Source organism: Neopelma chrysocephalum, unplaced genomic scaffold (assembly GCF_003984885.1).
Source record: "Neopelma chrysocephalum unplaced genomic scaffold, ASM398488v2 Primary Assembly neopelma1_45, whole genome shotgun sequence".
Taxonomy (NCBI): domain Eukaryota; kingdom Metazoa; phylum Chordata; class Aves; order Passeriformes; family Pipridae; genus Neopelma; species Neopelma chrysocephalum.
In genome coordinates, this window is record NW_020897704.1 from 10,322,123 (window position 1) to 10,340,218 (window position 18,096).

At 40.0% G+C, this 18,096-nt stretch overlaps 1 protein-coding gene across 1 annotated transcript in view; it reads right to left on the reverse strand.

The window, feature by feature from the left end:
• The window catches only part of PRKAR2B (protein kinase cAMP-dependent type II regulatory subunit beta), an 89,744-nt gene that overhangs the window by 58,817 nt on the left and 12,831 nt on the right, over positions 1–18,096 (reverse strand). The window lies entirely within an intron of this gene.

Consider the following 18,096-nt stretch of genomic DNA (forward strand, 5'->3'; position numbering starts at 1 on the left):
AACTGGCATCTTGCAAACAATAACGCAAGCAGGGATTAAAAAAAAATGTAGAAAAATCTACTTTACTTTTACAAAATGAACCTATTGGAAATATGGCACCAATGGTACTCCTATAGACAAAAAGACTAATTTGCAATCCCATCTAAAAGATTGACTTTTGCTTTGGCTAACCTTTAGAACTCCTTGGGTAAGTCAATAACAATGCCAACCCCCACCCAAACCCTGGTGCAAATGTTTCATAGTACCATCCTGGCACAACTCCAGCTGTATGCTGCAAACATTTGTAATCAGACTCCTGTCTTGTTTCCAACTGGGATACACTGCAAAATGCAACTTAAAGCACATGGCTTGGCATCTACTTCATCTCTAGGTTTACCAACTTCTTCAAGAGCTACTGCAGATAAAACAGATAAAGTTTTATGTTTTGCCTTCCAAATACAACCTTCAGTCTTCTCCTAATTAGTATAAAACACTGGTCTAGAAATCTACTTTCATGTGATATATTAACTGCTGGAATAAACAGCAAGAAGAAATCTGAATGACCTAATTTCAAATGTGGGCAGCAGCTACATTAAAAATGTATGCCTTTACAGTGCTTATTAATATTCAGCCTTAAAAATTGGTCTTCATGTTTACACAGAATTGAAACATGAATAATATCAAACTTTTTTATTTTATCCCACTTAATTTTACATGGCAGTTACGCATCATTTTTTGAACATCTAAGCCAAGATAAAGAGAAAAAAAAATTGCTGAGAAAACAGGAGAGACAGTAACAGCCTGAGACACAAACTGATTTCTTATTCCTTTGGGGATGAAAAAAACAGAGGAAAGCTACAATTTATGAACCACAGTCGCAGACGGTTTGTGCAAACGGATACAGTAGTGACAGGTCCAAGTGGCAAAAAATACACTGGGAAACCCAACTACAGAGGTTTTGAGTGCTAGTCATGAGCAAGGAAATCTCTGGTTAATAAGATATCACAAACCCCAAACATGCATACAGATGAACACGAGAGTAATGTAACCAGCAATGTTATTTTTAAACATGAATTCTAATTCCCCCCAACAATTTTTTTTTAAATAAAAAAGACAAAAAATATAGACACATTTTTATTAAAGCAATTAAAGCAGACACCATATTTTATGCAACTGCTGTTTTGTAATACAGGGGCTGTTTCATTCCTCAAAACCATTTATTTTGTCACTACTGTTACAGGCCAAATTTATTTTAGGGCATCAGTCATGACTGTCACCATCAGACTGCTGAGTTGTTTCCTCAAGCATGTAAATTTGCAGCAGGTCTTAGCAGATGTGCTCATATAAAAAAACCCAAAACTGGAATCTGACATATTTCTAACAAGAAAGAATAAAATAGTGTTTTTCTCCCATTCAAAAGCTTTCCCCAAACTCAGGGAGGTCTTTGGCTGTCAGTTCTGTACATAATCTGCAGATATGAAGATTTAACTCCTCTAGACAGCTACCTCAGCACATTTTACAAAAAAAACCCAAAACAAACCAAAAACCAACCAACCAAAACCAACAAAAAAATAGACCATTAAAAATAAAGAACATCTAGCACAAAACTAACATAATTTGAAATAAGTTACTGGGAATGTCAAAGAAGAAAGTTCTTTTCCAGCTGCATAATTCTAAATTCACTATTCTATTTGGCTGCAGAGAGCTTAATTTATTGTACAATAGATTTTAGAAATTATTTACTGTTAGGAAAAAAAAGCAAGAATGTCAGAACCTTGATTAGCAACCATTTTTGAGCTCATGTGAATAATCAGTGTTTCAGCAGTAACCAGAAAAGGCCTTCCTGCTCAGACTGGGATTTCATGGAGGTCATCCAAATGTGTTATCGGGAGATTTAAAAGCAGCACCCACAGTTACTTTTTATGGAGCACGTTGAACTACTCTCTATTTTTCTGGTAGCAGATCACAATACTCTTTTGTTGTCCAGAAAGATGAAAGAGTTAGCATACAAGAAGGTCTCAGAGAGTCATCAGCCCCAGAGAAATTTAGCCTGTGAATTTTCACTACAAAGTAGATGCATGCTCAACCAGGTCACTACAATGTCTGGCAGGATAAGCATAGTAAGGTGGGCAAAAGCATTTCACAGACCCCCAAAACAAATACTAAATTATCTTTCAAACATGTCAGGAGGTTAAAGCCTTGGCTCAGAAACAAATGGATAAATCAATGGCAGAAGTATTCAAGGAGGGATAGCAAACACTCCTCCTGGAGTCACACAGCATCAAGAGCAGCAGAGAGATTCCCAGGGAAGAAACACTACTTATTCTGCCTGTGATCATCATCTTCCCTGGCCATCGTTTTTTTAGCCACAGTCCCTACTGAGTTCTGAGTTAGGCTGACTTGGTTTTGGACCACGATGACTATCTTGATTCACATGGCTCAAGTGAAAGTGGTACCCAGAGAGACAGGGATGCCAAGAGACAGTCTTGGCATCCAGACTGAATTATCAGGCAGCTTTGAAACCCCACTCACAGGCCACAGGAGTATTGCATTTATATGCCTGGGTTCAAGCCCCAAGCCACGTCCATGCAAAAGAAGTGGTGCTGAGGCACTGTGCTTCCCACCCTACTACTTCAGCCACTGCCCAACACCCCCGCTCCCCTCTCTCCTCTCAGCCATGTCCACAAGCAGGTTCTTGGGACTTTCAGTGCCTGTCTGAAGGCACAGCAGAAAGCAACTGGCTTTGGGCTCTGGGGGCTGCCCAAGGACTGCTTCCTACAATGTGAAACCCAAGCAGCCTTGTCAGTGGGCTACCCCATCCCCAGTAACATGCCACTAGCAACACTGTCGACACACACCAGTTCACATCTCCACAGTTTTCCAGCAGGGGGAAACTTGGAAAAGGAATGGGCTTGAGGCTGCTAAGTTAACTCTACAGAAAAAATATCTTAAAGGTTATAGTGACATTGTGTTGAGGGCTGGTTGCTCAAAATGATTCAATAAACCAACTTGCTAGAAAAAAACCACAGTAACTTACAGCTACACACATCCCTCTACTAACTCATGCAAAATGTGAGAGGAACAAAACCCATGGATTGCAAAACCTTGTGATTGCAAAAGTCAAGGATTTTTCCCAATAAAGGGCAAACTGGCATGTAGATAAATTCAGAACATGTCCAATGACATTTAATATTTTTTACAGTAACAGAAAGAGCGCTGCTCCACAACAAATAATGTACTGCTGTGCAGAGAGGATCTTGTTTACAGGCAAGGTGTCACTTCAATATTAAATATGACTCTTCATGTTCTACTTAGTCTCAAACAAAATCTATTACAAACTTCACAGAGGAAAATTATCTGGGGGGGGGTGTGCAAGAAATTACAGAGGTTTCTATCCTGATGAAGTCTTGATTAAATTACCACTTGAAACTGCACAAGCTATAGATCCTTACGTGACATGTTCCAGTTCTTTCATTGTTAGCGCTACATAAGAGAGAATTCCGTCTGCTGGTAACCGAAATTCATGTTTGAAAATCCTTGCTCAGAGGACTGCACAAAGGTACAGCTTTTAAAATATTTTGGGCAATACAGATTAGGTAAATAAACAGAAATCATCTGCAAATGATCAAGAGAGGCTGAAGTATTTTAATACATCTATTCACCAAAAACACAGGATTTAAAAACAACATCAAAGTACATGAAACATACTAGATCTTTTTCCATCACTCAACAACTGTCTAACCATTGCTCCTTTCCCCGCTGTACTTTCTGAGCATTAGGCAGCCACCACAACAGTCCTGCAAAGCAGACCATAAAAGCAGCAAAATTTTGTAAGTAGAGGAGGAAATGGGAGTCTATGGGATGGTTTGCAGAGCACCAAGACTACGAAGACAACACTAAGAAAGGATCCCTAGCTGAGCAGCCTCTAGATGGTTAACTTGTTCTGATAGCTTGAGCTGTCCCTTTTTGTAGACTCCCAATTTAAGTGTTTTTGCTTCAGAAACTGCCAGAGATTCTTGTGTCATTAATGTCACCTGGAATAAGAAGCCAAGTACACTGCAGACATTAGATATGCAGCCTTCCTAAAAAGTCAGGGACTGTCAACCTGGGATTCAACAAGGGGCTCTGCTTATCAGGGGCTGTTAAGGACATGCCTGAGCACTCTGACAACCAGACCTGCAAACTGGTGATTTCTGCAGGTCTGCAAACCACAGCAAATACACAGCCCCAGGCTGTTCAGCGGAGTGCACAGAACCCCACGTGTGGCCAAGCAAGGGTGAGCACACCACATTCCCTGCAGCCCCTCCAGTGCAGGGAGGGCAACAGGAGACTGCTCAGTCTCCTGTCACATTCATGGCAACCCAAGGCAATGCTCTTTTAGAGCAAAACACACAAAGCCAAAATGCCTGCTCTGAGTGACGAGGGTTGGCAGGAGATTAGTGATTAAGCTTCAGTATCAGTAAAAAGTAGAACGCCTTTCACAAGCCTCACTTTCAATTAGCCACTGTAATTGCTTCATATGGCAAAGGGCTAAACCCCCTAAAAAATAAGAAAAACCCAAAATAAATAAACAAACAAACAAAAAACCACACACACACACACATTTCTGCTATTACATGTTTAAAACCCTCAAATTTGGCAGCCCATAGCCCCAAAAAGCCATCTCTATTTACACAACAGGAATACTGTTAATATCTTAATGGAAAGACACAAACAGAAACATGCACACCACAGTGTGCCATCTTTGTGTGGAAGATGCAAATGCCCCAAGTGAAGTTAGGAAACAAATGTCATAGCCAAATCATACATTTTTTTTTCTATCCTGTTGAGGGTAAAGCTGTGTTAAAACTCTCAAGGACCTCACTGAGGCCAGTGGGTCAAACCTAGTCCAAATTTGAAGAATAGACTGAGAACCTGCTCTCAACAGACCGTATGATTTTATACCATTCAACTCTTGTGTTTTCAGAAGAGTTATCCCTGATTTACCAATGTCTTTTAATCATATACCTCAAAATACCAGGCCAAGTTTTAACCGGTGAGAATCATGGGCACTACATGCTCCACCTTTTCAGTATCAAGTATATCTGTTTCTAAGAGGTCTCCCAACTTTCAGAAAAACTCTGAATTATGCTTACTGCAATCATATTCCTATATTATGCAAATTAACATTAGCTCATCTTCTTTCACAGATTATTAATTAAAATGACCTAATCAGAACAAGAACAAAATCAAAACTAAACAAATGCCACTCTAAAATATATGTTTTAGTCAGACTTATGTTTTTATGTCCCAAATGGAAGAAATACAGTTAACTCCCCATTAACCAGGACAATGATAGACTGGGACAACACAATAATAATAATAGTAGTAATTTGGAGCCCCTCTAATTTCCCTCCATCACAGGAAACTTTCACCTTAGTTCAGGAGTATTTCAGGTAGAATGATTTTTTCAGATTTTTTTATCTTATGAGACGGACACAAGATCATACAATTATGTTCATGTACCTTTGCACTGATAGACCTCATAAAATCTCAAGGAAGGCAGGACAAACATTCACTGACAGTTTGAAGAAATGACTCTGACAAAAGAGGGAGTTGTCAGGTCTATGGAGAATGGTTCTTGTCTTCTCTCTGTGAAAGGCCATGACAGCTGTGAGGAATGACAAGAGGGGATGAGCCCAGCAAATACGCAGCTATTATTTGGAAGACAAACAAACAGCCCTGGCAATACAGTAGTTAGACAGAGCATAGCTTTCAAAATAAGTGTGTTTCAATTTCTGGAAATTTAACAGCAACAGCAATATTTTAATGATGAAATACGTGAGATATATTTTACTATTTCTCTCACCAAGTAAGTCAGTCTCAAAAGATGATTTTATTACTAAAAACAAAATTGAAGAACAGCAGCATATAGGCTTGGTCTTTTCACAAGGAAAAAGGGTAAATCATGGCCACAGAGGTGCAAGCTGTTAGTAACAGTCAGCCAAAGAACCTGAAAGGTTAGACAGCAACACTGCTGCCAAATTTCCCAAAAAACGAACCTTAACATATCAGGAAAATCTCAAGTCCACTCCCAAACTCTGATCTACACCTTGGGGAAGAATACCCATAGTTCCTCAAAGGGTAGGATCTGCACACAGATGGATCTGGTTCCATCCAAAGAAAGGTGAATTGCTGGAAGGCGCTGCAAGTACATGCTTTCAGGAAGAGTGTGCTCCCTAAGGAGTCGGGACTGCTCAGTACCGGAGGAGGCAGAATGCACACAGACACACATTCATATACACAGCAATGTGCAGGCAGCGAGGCATGAAGGAAATGCAGGCTTTCAGCAAATCCCATAGACAGGCTGAGAAGTCAAAGATGAGGGAGAAACAATGCTATAGTGACAGTATTTATGTGTTACTGAGAGAAAAAGTGAAAGCCAATAATTTAGCTTTTGCAAGAAAAGTAGGTGTTGGTAACAGAAAAATAGCTACATCTGATGGGATGCCCTAAGATTTATTTATTTTTTAATTAAAAATGAAATCTACAGATTTTAAAACCATCTGTACCATAACAAATACATACATAATTATTATTGTCTCTGAAGACATCAACACATCTGTAAAAGAATAAAAATATACAGAAACCAGAATATTCTGTTATTCCCATTTTTATAATATGCAACAAAGTAAACTAAACTTACATGAGGTTGTAGTCCTAAAATGCATTTTGTTAGTTAAAATGAAATTTTGACATTTTCATTGGCTCTATAGTTTACTTCTTTTAATTTTTCAGTCTGGAAAATGAGTTCCATTTCACTGTAGAATACTTTCTCAAGAAAGCTGGGAAAGCCTTGTAGTCACAATAATTTGAAAACTAGACCAGATGTTGTGCAAGGACCTTGCATTCCTTGTGATTTAACTTTGGAGCTCAGATTTCCACAATTATGTGCTAGTTCACTAGGACTGCCCTTCAAACCCAGCATCACACACTTTCAAGGGCTGTACTACCACACAGTAATAAGACACAAATTATTTCTTCAAAATCCAAAAAGCTTGACTTGATAATTCACAACAAAAAAGTTCAGTAAAATTTTTAGCAAATTGATTCATTGATTATTAAGCTGTCACCACACAAGAACATGAATTAAATATGTGGATAAACACCTTGGCACTTGCTTTGCTGTGTATCCATTTAAACACGTCACTATGGTATCAGGAAAACAGCAGTGCTATAAATGAAGTCTCTGAAAACATTTAATAAACAGAGAAACTAGCATATTATTTCAGGATTTTTATATTATTTCCAGGTTATAATTAATGTTGATGTTAAATAAAGTTTTTTTAAAATGATACTAAAGCAGCACATTTTCATTGTCATGTTCTGACATAAACATATAGCCAACATTAAAGAATGGTTGTGGATGAAAGGGACGTTCAAGATCATCTTGTTCCAATGCCCTTGACATGGACAGGGACATTTTCCACTAGACCAGGTTGCTGAAAGCCCCATCCAACCTGGCCTTGAGCACTCCCAAGGATCGGGCAGCCACAACTTCTCTGGGCAACTTGTTCCAGTGTCTCTCCTCCCTTACAGTAAAGAATTTCTTCCTTCGATGTAATCTAAAACTACCCTCTTTCAGTTTAAAGTCGTTTCCCCCCGTCCTATCGTACTTGAAGGTCTCCCCAGAGCCTTCTCTTCTCCAGGCTGAACAACCCCAAATCATTTAACCTCTTCTAATAGGGGAGGTGCTCCAGCCCTCTGATCATCTTTGTGGCCTCCTCTGGACTTGCTGCAACAGCTCCATGCCCTTCTTATGTTGGGGACCTCAGAGCTGAACACAGTATCCAGGTGGGGTAACCTGCTGGTCACACAGGTTTTGATGCAGCCCAGTATACAATTGGTTTTCTGGGCTGCCAGCACACACCGCTGGGGTCATGTTGAGCTTCTCATCCACCAGCATTCCCAAGTCTGCCTTCTCAGTGCCACTCTCAATCCATTCTCCACCCAGCCTGTATTTGTGCTTGGGATTGCCCTGACCCATGTGCAGGATTTTGCACTTGGCCTTGTTGAACTCCATGAGCTTCACACAGGCTGACCTCTCATGCCTGCCAAGATCCCTCTGAAAGCCATCCCTTCCCTCCAGCGCGTTGACCACATGCACAGCTTGGTGTTATCTGCAAACCTGCTGAGGGTGCATTCAATCCACGTTACTGACAAAGGTGTTACACAGCACCCAATATTGACCCCTGAGGAACACCAGTCCTCACTGGGCTCCACTTGGACATCAAGCCGTTGACTGCAAGTCTTTGACTTCTCAAATATGATGGATAAGTGGCTTAGTTACTTCATCTGCCAGTTCCCTCAGAACCTATGGATGCATCTCATCAGGTCCCATTGTGCACCTTCAGGTTCCTTAAACGGTCTTGAACCTGACCTCCTACACCAGGTGGTTCTTCATTCCCCCAGTCCCTTCTCGGACTTGAAGCCTTCTGCAACTTGTGTGCTAGGGTCAGAGCACCCGCCAATGAAGACTGAGGCAAAAAAAAAAAAATCATTTTGTACCTCAGCTTTCTCCACATCCCAGGTAATCAGGTCTCCTGTTTCCTCCTGGAGAGGGCCCACATTTTCCCTAGTCTTTCTTCTATCACCAACATATCTGTATAAGCTTTTATTGTTGCCCTTGACATCCCTGGCCAGATTTAATTCTCTCAGGGCTTTAACTTTCCTAACCTGATCCCTGGCTGTTTAGATAATCTCCCAGGTATTCCTCCCAGGCTACATGTCCCTGCTTCCATCCTCTGTAGGCTTCCTTTTTGTGTTTGAGTTTGTCCAGGAGCTCCTTGTTTATCCATGCAGGCCTCCTGGCATTTTTACCTGACATCCTCTTTGTTAGGATGCATCACTCCTGAGCTCAGGGGAGGTAATTCTTGAATATTAACCATCTTGATGGCTCCTCTTCCCTCCAGGGCTTTATTCCATGGCACTCTACCAAGCAGATCCCTGAATACCCAAAAATCTGCTCTGCTGAAGTCCAGGGTATCGAGCTTGCTGTGCACCCTCTTCACTGCCCCAAGGATCTCAAACTCCTCCATTTCACAGTCACTACAGCCCAGGCTGCCCTTGAGCTTCACATTCTCCACCAGCCCCTCTTTGTTGGCCAGAACAAGGTCCAGCATAGCACTCTCTTTGTTGGCTCCTCTATCACTAGAAGAAGTTACCATCAGTGCATTCCAAGAACCTCCTGGATTGCTTACGCTCTGCTGTCTTGTCTCTCCAGTATCAGGGTGGTTGAAGTCCCCCATGAAGACCAGGGCTTCTGAATGTGAGAACATCCCTATCTGCCCATAGAGGACCTCATGTGCTCAATCTTCTGGCCAGGCAGCTGTCACAGACCCCCACTATAATGTCACCTGTCCCTGCCCTCCCTTTAATTCTGACCCATGAGCTCTTGGTTGGCTCCTCTTTCACTGAGAGATGGAGCTTCATGCACTACAGATGGTCATTGACATAGAGGGTAACACCCTCCCCTCATCTCTCCTGCCTAACATCTTCCTAAGGAGCCTGTATCCTTCCATTCCAACACTCCAGTCACAGGAGGCCCATCCCACCATGTCTCCATGATGCCAGTAAGATCACAGCCCTGCAGACACATGCACGTGTTGTTTATCCCCCTTGCTGTGCGCACTTGTGCAGAGGCAGTAAAGTTGGGCCCCCGATGAAGGCGCCTAACTGGCTGGAATATTGCCACAAGTTAGTTGGTTATTTAACCTGTCAGAACACAAACCTCAAAAGAGAGGTAAAGAAATCTCTCCCACTTTATCAGTTAGAGAGATTTAAGATCTTATGAATAGTTGATGCTGTATGTAATTACTAACACTGAAAATAAAAAGATGAAATGCCTGCCTGATATGTTAGACCAATGACCCAACGCAGTGAAATGGGCTGTCACAGCCCATTAATGGGAATCAAACACTGCTCTTTTCCCACCCAAGCAACTTGTCCAAGATTTGGGGTGCTTTTTTAATTTTTAAATTTATTCCTTCAGAATTATGTCCCATGTTAGAACATAAAAGTGAAGACACTGATGTATTGAGTTTTTCTATCTTAAATGCGCATTCTGTTACCGAGCATGTTTCCCTTAGAAATTCATCCTTCTTACTGTTTGTGACCTGTACACTTGGTCGTTATCTCATTAAAAGTAATCAGTGATCCAGATAAGAAGGAAAAAACACCAGATAGACAGATAGATAGATAGATAGATAGATAGATATAAAATTCACAGCAATATTTCTAATCTTCTGTTACACCATGGGGTAAAAAAGTTAATTTGTGTTAGAATTTGTCTAGGCACAAGCTGAAGATGTGAACCTGTGAAGAAATTCTGGCTTGGAGTACTTGCTGCCCTCAACCCCAGGTTACTCAGGATATATGATGAAAACGAGTAGTATGTATGAGAGAAGATTTCTACCCACCAGAGAAAATATATTTTGAAATCAAAAAGAGATATAAAACTGACCATAAAAATACTGACGGAATATATGTATGAGGGAGGTCAGCCTTCCTGGGACATGCCCTGGATTCTGCTTTGTAACAATTCACCAAACTGCCTATTTCTGCCTAGCAGAGTGGGTGGGGGTGGTTTAGTTTGTTTTTTTAACATGATCACTACACCCCAACACCACTTGCAGTAACATTCTTCCTCGCTAATGTATTATCATCTCCAAGGGATACTCTGCTATAGCTATAGCATAGTTTACAATTGCTACTAAACAATCTGACACAACGTCAGTAATGCTTTTATCTTCTTACCATCTGTAAATGACTTCTTTCCACTTGAAATTTCATAAGCTATTTTAAGAATATTGTGGTTATTTGCTTTCTAACAGTGCTGCGTAGGCATTTAGATCCATTTCATGTTCTCTCCTGCTTTCTAATTTTGCTGCCTGGAGCATATTTACTAATGTATGCATATTCCCTATCAGAACAGGAGAAAAACTGGTCATTCTGCCAAAGCTCCACCAGCAATGCCCAAATCAGTTGGGTGGTGCTGCTCATCTGTAAAAGTATCAAACTGGCATTTTATATGACATTATGCTTCAGGTTCACCATCTCATAAGATGAAGAAAAATTTGTACTTGTCCTTGAACTAGTATTTCTGCCAAACTGAAAACTAACAAAGATTTTACAAGAGTGACCTGTTCTGATTTCCTGATAGGCAACAGCTTCCCTTAACCATTACACAACAGTGCTCTAGATCCCTTTTTTTTTTTAACAAAATTTTGGCCTACGTCTTTTGTCTCTTGACAGTACCTGCAAGATATATTTATTACAAAGGAATAACGTTGCAATCTCACTGATGGAAGTGGGTTGGAGAAGATGTCATGACTGTCAGTATTCTTCTCTGAAAGAGTACACCTTTGTGTAGAGTTTATAACTATCTCATCTATTTTATAGGGTTTAACAACGGTGAATATAACTGCTTTTTCCCATACACATTCATACTAACTGTGTTTAATCCAAAGCCTCAAACCTTTTAAGACTCAGGCTTTCCTACTATTTTTCATGTTTTTGTCACTTTGCTATTAGGTTATTACAACAAATCCTACATGGGCAAACATCATTAAAATGTTCTGAAGCAAAGATTTTATACAAAGACTCTGCCTGGTTCCTAGGACTACCTTGGCAGAAATGTGTGGTACAAAGTACCTCGATGGAGAAGTATATGAATATGTATGATCTGCAATCTGCATTGCCTGCTTATTCACATCCTGGTGAAATTTAAGATTTTGGACTTGATGTGTATTTTAAAGTTTGCATATTTTAAGAACATTACGTACTTAAAGGGAATTTCTCTTGCATCCATGATAATTCATTCTCAACCACTCAGATCTAAAACAGACAATTTTGTTAGCTTTCAGATTATGAGGCAAAGCACACTTTCCCCACTTGTTTTTAGAGAAAGGTTGAGAGATGTACCTTATCAGAAAGCACAGTGACTCTAAAAGAAAAAAAAATCCCAAACCCCAAGTGTTACTGCTTGAATAATAAGAATAATGATATGAAATAATAGCACTGCGACTGTTTCAGAAAAATAAAACAACCAAACAAAATAAATACAAGCATCTAACTAAAAAAGTCATGACCAAAAAGATAAGCTCTTAAGGAATATCCTGTCCTCACTCCTAGCATATAACAGAAGCTTGTGGATGATACTGATGGCAGGATAGCACTTGCTGGACTCTAATGAAACATCTAACAGTCCGCAGGCAGAGCATATCAGCCATTTCCTAGTCCGACATCTCACTGGTTTAACTACAAATAACATACTTCTCACCATTATAGAAACTGTCCATTGTCGGCAGCCAACAAAACCAGTTAGTGAAACAACACCAAAAAGAACAACTCCCAGTGTCCTCTCACCAGCTAGGAACACACCCACTGGAGTCACTTCCCCAAGCTCATACCCCTTAGGTCTGAGTATAGTTTCTGAGAACAAGCTTGGGATACTTTTGGGGTTTGTTTTTCTGTTTCTAGTTAATGCTTGCACTCTAAGGCTACAGACCCTGGCAGCAAAAGCCTGGGCTACAAAAAACTAGTGTAGGGATCTAAGAATTTGAGTCAAAGATAGAAGAAAGAGGAGAGAAGAGAAGAGAAGAGAAAGAAGAGAAAATCAAAAATATTTTACTGCTCACTTCCCATATACGTGCAATGGAAATGACAGCAAGCAGCTGTCAGGGATTACAGGGAAGCTGTCAGCCAAAGCACCCTGCGTGATTAGGCCTTTACAGTTCTCAGGGGCAAGTGAATGAAGCACAGCTGGTGCTGGCAGCTGCACTCACTTCAACACAGGCCCAAGGTACCACTGCAATAACTGCTCTCATTTACTCCTGCAAACATGCAGGCCAACACGAGCCCAGGGAGAAAGCGGGATACAGATTCAACCTTAACAAATATAAGCATTTCAGACAGACAGTCAAAACCCCTACCCATATCCACAAGATTACTGATGATGCCCTAACTATAGAGACCCCAGGTGTGATCCATTCATGAATGGCTTTATGAGTCAAGAAAGGGCATAAAGAAAGCCACCAAAGAATCCCTGGTGACAGTGATACCTAAGCAATTCCACAGGCATCATCTTGAGTTAGCTGCACACTGGCCTGTTGACATTGCACCAGCAATGCAGGTGCTACCGAAGATGTGAAATCTGCTAGAGCAACCAAAGGACTGCAGATAACAGCAAAAATCTATCAACAACATGACTTGCAATAAAACAAATTATTGTTCTCTCTATTGATAAAGAACCATACAGAGGAGCACCACATAGACATATCATCCTGTGAACAAGAAGAAACTTACGTAAGCAAAGTGCATTATCTACTGTTTTTCTGTTACTCAGAAGGGTATCAAATGAGGATCCCACAAATGGCACCTCCCAGCCATTTGGTGCAGCTGGTTGTCATTTTCCCCTGAACTGGGCAAATAAAGAATGGTGGCAGTTAGGGATAACCACACTCCAAGTGACCAAGCGGCACCTTCCCTTGTGATAGCTAGCTACTGAACAACAAAGAACATGGACCTCATCTCCATGATCATCACCATCCTGATCCCGAAATTCTCTCTTGAATGGCTAGCTCTCAGTTTTGGAACACGATACCCCATTGTCACTATCTCTCTTCTCATAAATGTTGGAACATGTTGCAACTCATAGCACAGTATGTTGCACAGCCCAGTTTCTGTCTTGTAGTCAGTCATGATACAACTGTGCCAGCGTTTATATGACCATGATCCAACACAAACCCAAGCTGCTGCATGTTACTGTCCCAGTGCCAAGATGCAAACAGCAAATAGCATATAGATGGTATAATGCCTTTGTTTAGGATCTTTTTCCAGGCCTACACTCATATCAAACTTCTTTCTCTTCCATGGTAACAACTTAGAACTTCCCCAGAATATTCCAGGATTATACCCCAGACTACATAGAATGTGTTTAGAGAATGAATAGAGATCTCAGCTGCCTAACTTGGTGTGGAGATTTCTGTGCCCCAAAGGTAAATTTGTCTATAATGATGCCAAATTTTGCCACTTGAGCCCTTTTATATATCTTGTTTTTATTCTCAAACTGCTTCCTACTGAGTCGGTACCTGTACCTCAATTATGGAGGCCAAACAACTCTTTTCTCAAGTGAATGGAGAGGTCAGAGATCCCACAGCGTGAACAGACCTTATGGACAGGTTAACAGGACGTGTCTTTTCCATCCTGAACCAATCAACCCATGCAAGTGAGGGGAGGAATGGCAAAGGAAGCTGCAGATGCCGATTTATTTCAGTATCTTCCGTTGTATTAGTGTGAAACAGAGATTACTGGTAGTACCTGAACAACAGCCCCTGAGAAAGGGGGTGGTCAAAGTACAAATAGTAAGATCTATCTTCTTTTTCTTATACTGCAGTAGCATTAAAAGCATTCTGAGATGATTTAAAGCTGAATGACATTATGTCTTATTGCTCCATTGCTTGTGGATGACATTCAGAAATGTCTAGTAATGGCAAGTAGTGGATTTTCCAGCACTATTCCATTTTGCTCAATAGTTTGGGCAGCATTCGAGAAGTTGCATCTGTTGTTAGTAAACTTCAGCATCACAGTCACTTTCACATTCATTTTGTTCTTCTCCTGGCTAGGAAAGCTTGAGAACATTGCCCTGACTTCCTTCAGTAACTATCTGTGAGATTCCTACCAGGGGCCAACTTTCCATGACTCTCGATAACAAAACTCTCCAACAGGCTGATTCGCCTTCAGGCGATGAAATAATTCTTGGCATAAAATAACGGTCTTCCAATAGATGGCTTTAAAAAAAAAAGCAACTCACTGTGCTCCCAGATTGGATTCCCTACCAAAATTAGATGTGATAATGACACCATTACCTGAAATACAGCTAAAACCAACCATAAAAAACACATGTGGTCATGACCCAAAGATGAGTCTGCTTGACATGTCAGACTAGCAACTCACACCTCTGAAAAAAATATGCCCTATTTTTCAGGCCATGCCATATTCCAAAAGCAAGCACTAAAAGCTCTTCTCTTGAAGCAAAGTCGATGAGCAAACAAGCATGCTAAAAAGCAGATAGGGTGCCTGACTCTGACCCAGTGATCTGGATATTCAAATACCCACAAGGACAGAATAGAGTTTCTTCTTTAACTTACTGGAACATGCATGCTTTACATTATACTCTCAGCAGAAAAAAAAATAAAATTCCATTTTTGTAAATTAAATTGCAAATTTCTAGCATTTCTTCCTTGCTTTGTCAAAAAAAAAAACCAAAAACCAAATACAAAAAAAACCCAAAAAGCAAATCAAACAAAAAAAAATCCCAAACCAAACACAGAATGCTTCAGAATGTTTCTGAAATTAAAGGACACTCAACTTCATAAATTTAAGATAAACATTTCCAGCATCCACATTAGGTTACTACAACTTAAGATGAGGAGTACTCCTGATGACTGTTCTTTTAAAAATTATTTCAGACAGGAAAAAAAATAATTCTACTTTTTGTGCTAATAGTGGATTTAGAAAAACCTGTACAAACAAGGACAACTTTATTTAAAAACAAACAGACAAACAAACATACAAAAAACCCACAGAACAAAAAATTTATTCATCCTTTATAGGCTGGGTCTATACATGCCCTTCTCGTTAAGTGTGTTTAGTGTGACCAGAAGAGCATGTAGGTAACACTGGATTCTGTAATAGTTATATGGCAAGAGTCCATATTAATAACCACAAGCTGCCTTTTGTATAAACAATTCAGTAAATGACAGTATGAGTTAGGAACATCAAGCAATGCAATCTCTTCAGTGTGCAGACAAGACAGTTCTGCACTTCCTTCTTGTGAGGCTGAGCTTGGGCAGCCTGCTCTGGTTGAGAAGGGCTGGCTGTTGGGGATGCAGCTACCCAAGGCCATCTCCAGCATGTTCCACTCCCCACAACAGCCGATCCGTTTTGGGGCGGCTGCTGGCCAGGCAAACAGCTTTACCTTTTCCTGCTCCTTCAGGCTCGTAGAATTTCCATCCCCAGTGTGCCCTGTGTTTGGGGGATATGCCTCTGTTTCCATTAGAGCACAATGCTACACTTACCAACAACCTCCCCAGCACCCTTCTATGAGAAAACCTGGGAGAAGTCAAGCTGGCCCAGATACAATCTACGGAGGACAACAGCAAAATTCACTAAAGCTCTCTTCAGTTTGGTACATTTTTAAGGGTAATCTTCCTAGCCTAAACAAACCACACAGGTTTCCTCCATTTACAAGCAGTTTGCTGATTGCTCAGGTATTCCTGCATATTTCACTCAAAGATAAATCCATTATTTTCTACATTTGTCCAGAAAAAGATGATGCATCAGACAAAAATTTCTTAAATTCTAGCATCAGGTGGGCCCTGGACTCTAAATACTAGAGTATTGCAGGCAAGCACTGCTATATGAGCCCCTTACAACCCTTCACACACATACTGCTACAAGGCCCCTGAAAGTTGGGGGTGGCAAGTATTCCATGTTACTATGTTACAGGCACCAGCGCAAATGACTCAAAGGCACAGAGCAAATCTGCAACACAAAAGGAGATTTAACCTAAGTTGTCTTAACTCTCAGAGCCCTATTTTTAATGCAGGATCATTCTTCTTCCTTAAAGGATGCTTATCAAGGGATGAGATTAGAACAGACCAAACCTTAGCCTTCAGTCCAAATTCCTTTGTCTTGTTAATTTCATGCAGATCCACAGAGCATTAAAATACAATCTTTTCCCCCCACAATTTTTAAGTATCTTTTATCACTGCTAGGATATGAGAAAAGTTACCCTCAGTTACTATACCGCACTACATACACTCATTTAAAAACGTTTTTGTCAGTAATTTGACAGACTACAAGAGTTTCATCAGGCCAGTCTGTAAAAAATAGACATGTATGTATTTCCTAAAGCGTATAGTTTCATAAGCCCCATAGGTGTTCCTGTATCATGACCTTAAAATTTCTAGAAGTATTACAGATGAACACCATCCAGTTTTACAGACATGCCAATAATTCTGATTAACATGCCTCTTTCATTTGCTTCACAGCTCCAGTGCAAAATTCTCCTTTTTGCTTTTAAAACAAGAAGTTCTTAGAAATCAAACCATTTCCATAAAATATGTAGGATTTGACTGATAGAAAACAGCAGTCAAATAATAGTAATACATATTATCTTAGATATCAAAACTAATGATCACCAAAAATATTTTTTTTTAAACTGAGAACTATGATTAAACTTTCAATACAAACACAAAAAGGTAAGAGTTCTGTTTCATCTCGCAGTCTCACTGGAATTTGTGTTAACTTTCCAGTTACAAACTACAAAACCTGAACCTTCTTCCCACTCCCTTATATATGCATTTGATCCTCACTCTAGTAACACAATACCATGTCAAACAATAATTGCACGAAGAGAAGTTATCCTTAGAAAACATTGCAATTGTTGAATCTCTAATATACAGTTTGTGCAGGAAAAGCTAGTTTTACAGAAAAAACAAACTTTACTACCTGAAACGTACTCCATTAAAAACTCAAACACCAAGATAAAAGCTAAGTTCATCCCTTTGACTAAAAAAAAGAGGGTAGTTCTACAGCTCTATAAACTGCTTTGTCCTGGAATGCTGAAAATAAGTTAAACAATGTCAGTTTTTAGCCAGAAGTAAATATAAAGTAGGGTTTCCGGAATTAATGTGTAAATCTTATTGGCTCTGCCTTTACATTATTGAAACAGCACACATGTTTATATTCTGACCTTTGTACATTTTCCAGATGAAAACAAAAAATCCAATTAATACTTTTCGGCAATGACCAGGCTCCTGTTACTTTCTGAGTGACAGTCAGTCAGGTAACTGCCCCAAGTGGCACAGCAATTATATTTCTATTCTTAATACTTAGGAAGAAAGAGTGTGCTTCCACTGAACCTGGCCTGTGAATTTTAAACTGGTTTCAGTGCAAACCATTCAAACACTGGAAACGAGAAAAGGTAATTTCATTTTGCAAGTGATATATCAATTTCTTAAAAAACCCCACAAAAACAAACAAAAACCCACAAACAAACAAAAAACCAAGAAC